General features: G+C 35.4%; 1 non-coding gene across 1 annotated transcript; it reads left to right on the forward strand.

Moving 5' to 3' along the window:
* Positions 1 to 2,218: 2,218 nt before the first annotated feature.
* Positions 2,219 to 2,291, forward strand: Trnae-uuc. The gene has a single exon. It is a non-coding gene; the product is annotated as a tRNA-Glu (tRNA).
* Positions 2,292 to 3,371: the final 1,080 nt, after the last annotated feature.

The following is a 3,371-nucleotide window of genomic DNA, read 5'->3' on the forward strand; positions in this document are numbered from 1 at the left end:
AAAAAAAAATTTCAAAGTTCTGGTTATTAAAACGCTTATTTCACGAAGTTTACATGTTCAGTATTGATATTTGTCCAAAACCTTTTAGCTTTCGAATTATCATTGTTTATTTGAAGCAAGGTCGTGAAATCTTAAAAAATCCGAAAAAGTAAAATAACTCCGAAACTGTTGGGGTTCTGACCATAGTTAATTAGGACTTTTTCGTTCCATTTTGAATGTAGAATCTACTGGCAAAGTTTGTAACACGAGTAGCCCTAACATCCTGTATATGTAACAAATATAACATCCCAATTCATACCCTTTTTTTAAAAAGATGGTTCCTACTCACATTAAGTTTGATGTTTCAATGTTTCATGTTTCCCAATTCATATTATGACGAACTCAGAACTCTAGTCTATTATCTGAACTAAGTTGTACAATGAATAAACATTTTTATCAAAATATTTTAACCACAGAAGACATCCCTCATGATCAGTATTTAGATTTAGACATTTCATTGTGGGTCCAAAAATAATCAACTTTTGTATTTTATTTTGTTACTGTTCTTTAGAGCCCTGATGAAGGCACAATAAAAAGATCGAAAGCTTGGCAATTATATAACTCCATCATTAACAACATTCCGAATACTCAAAAAAATTAACTTTTGTTGGCCAATACTTCCATACATAATGTAAAATATATAAATTTTACATTATGTATGGTTATTTGATATTCACTCGTAGTCGCTGGTTAAGCATTTTTTTGTTGTGCACCTTATAACATATGAAAAGTGGTAAGGATGTCACTTTATCAAGTAATGGCTTTAAGCCAGAAAATTACCGAGTTTAGAACGAATAAAATTAAATTTAAAACATACCTACTTTTTTCTTTCCGAACTAGTACAATTTCGGTACAATCTCAACGAAACGGAAATTATTATTAATTATTGCCGCGCGTTTTTTTTTATTACAATTATTTCATATTTACAACTATAAATATTGTATTGTCTAGTGGCAACACTCCTTCACACTAAACCCTAGTTCATTCAATGAGATCTCGGGGCGACTTTCTCTTCAATCGTCTTACAGGATTTTCTGGTAGATCTGGAAGTGATAAAATACGTTTTGATGAGGTCACGCACAAACGGGATATTTAGGAGAATTTTAGATTGAATTGTTCGGAGACTTTGGGAATTAGAATCCTTGGTTAAGCCCACACTTCACAATCTTACGCCCAGAGATGTGTTAGCATTGTTTCAGCATTTATCGCGAATTAAAAGTTTGTTTTCAATGTCTAATTTTGATCGTGTTTGTCTTTGCGGTGTTGTGTGAGAATTCTAAGTAATCATTTATCCATGAAAAGTTCAAGATAACGCACTAGGTCAGTAGTAGGCAATGGGGTTTCAATCATATTCACTGGAAGTTAAATTGAGTAAATTTGAATGTACCTGCCGTATACACTCTCACAAAATACAAAATGTAAAAAAAATTATTAGAAGGTTTATGAACCCTCGGGGTGTAGGGTTTGAATGGAGGGCCGCTGGATTCGAACCCGGGACCTTTACCTTACAGTGATGAGCGCCCTGTCAACAAACGACGCCTAAACCTTTCGGCCACCGAGGCCCTCCTTTTACCTATTCATTTTCCTTGTTGTTTTCCCTTTTTCACCCTCCTTTAGCAATACGTTGAAGCATTTTATTTTGTAAAATTTCAACGAATTCAATGTAAATTTTGTAATTTTTATGAATGCCAGTTTTTTTGCATTTGTTAGCATTGTTGGTTGATTGTGCAGTGTTGATGCCGTCGTTGTTGTGTGGTATTTTGTTATTGTTTCTAGTTCAGTTCGGTAGTGGCACTATTGTTAATCTATTATTGACAATTAATTAAGGTTTTTTTTAGTTGAGATAAAAAAGCCAGTGTCACGAGCGGGATTCGAACTCATGATCTTCGGCTTGATACGCCGCTGCTCTACCATTTGAGCTGTACCTCGATTCACTCGGATACCAACATCCTATCTCAACCCCACCGTTTTGAGTTTTCCCTCCTTTTTGCCATTTTTCAACGGACCACGAAATTAATGAATTTAATGATTGAAAATGAAGCTAAAGCTCTCCGTGGCCATTTCATTTGTCGTCGAGAATCCAATCCGATTACACGACATTTGAAAAATGGCAAAAAGGAGGGGAAAAATTCGAACGGTTGTAGGTTGAGCTGGAGAGTTGGTGTCCGAGTGGATCGAGGTCACGATAGCTCAAGTGGTAGAGCAGCGGCGTTTCAAGCCGAAGATCGTGAGTTCGAATCCCGCTCGTGACACCGGCTTTTTTTATCTCAATTAAAAACCTTAATTAATTGTAATATATTAATTGGCCAAGCGGACCACGAAATTAGTGAATCTATTATGGACGTTAGATGGTGGTTTTCTGTATAAGTTTAAATTGTTGTCAAAATGATTGTTGTCACTTTTTTTGATGTTCAAGAAAGTTCATCGTGTGGTTTATTTCTACTTCTGCAGTTCGTATTATGTTTATGTGTTAGAGTTCATGTATGAGGTTTAGGGTGTGTTTTTCTCATGTATAGATTTGCGAGTATAACATCAATGTATCTTGTATAATCTGTCTTTTTGAGCGTTGTGTTAACCGAAGGTTGTGCGTTCGAATCTCGCTCGTGGCACTTGCTTTTTCATTTCAACCAATACCTTACATAAAGATTAATTAGTTTAATAAATTAGGTTTAAATTTAAATTATGACTATTATAACTAGTTTAAAAAATTATTTTGGCAGTACAATTTTTTTTCCTTTTATATTTTAAAGCTCGTTCTATATGTTTTTAAACTTTAAGCAGGGTATTAGTTGAGTTAAAAAAAAAGTCAGTGTCACGAGCGGGATTCGAACCCACGACCCTCGGCTAGATACGCCGCTGCTCTACCACTTGAGCTATCTTCACTTCGATCCACGCGGACACTGAATTTAGCCGAAGGTCGTGGGTTCGAATCCCGCTCGTGACACTGACTTTTTTATCTCAATCAATACCTTACCGAAAGATTAATTAATTGAAAAGAATTTATTTGGTTAATCGGACCACGAAACCTAATCGATTTAATAAACAAAATGATGTCACTAAAGCTCTCCGTGGCCATTTCATTTGTAGCCGAGAATCAAATAAAATACACGACATTTGAAAAATGGCAAAAAGGAGGGAAAATTCGAAAGGTTGGGTTCAGGTGGGAAGTTAGTGTCCGAGTGGATCGAAGTCACGATAGCTCAACTAGTAGAGCAGAAGAGTATTAAGACGAAGGTCGTGGGTTCGAATCCCGCTCGTGGCACTGGCTTTTTCATTTCAATCAATACCTTCCATAAAAATTAATTAATATAATAAATTAGGTTTCAATTTAG

Source organism: Cimex lectularius, unplaced genomic scaffold (genome assembly GCF_000648675.2).
Source record: "Cimex lectularius strain Harlan isolate CLEC.00 unplaced genomic scaffold, Clec_2.1 scaffold426, whole genome shotgun sequence".
NCBI lineage: Eukaryota > Metazoa > Arthropoda > Insecta > Hemiptera > Cimicidae > Cimex > Cimex lectularius.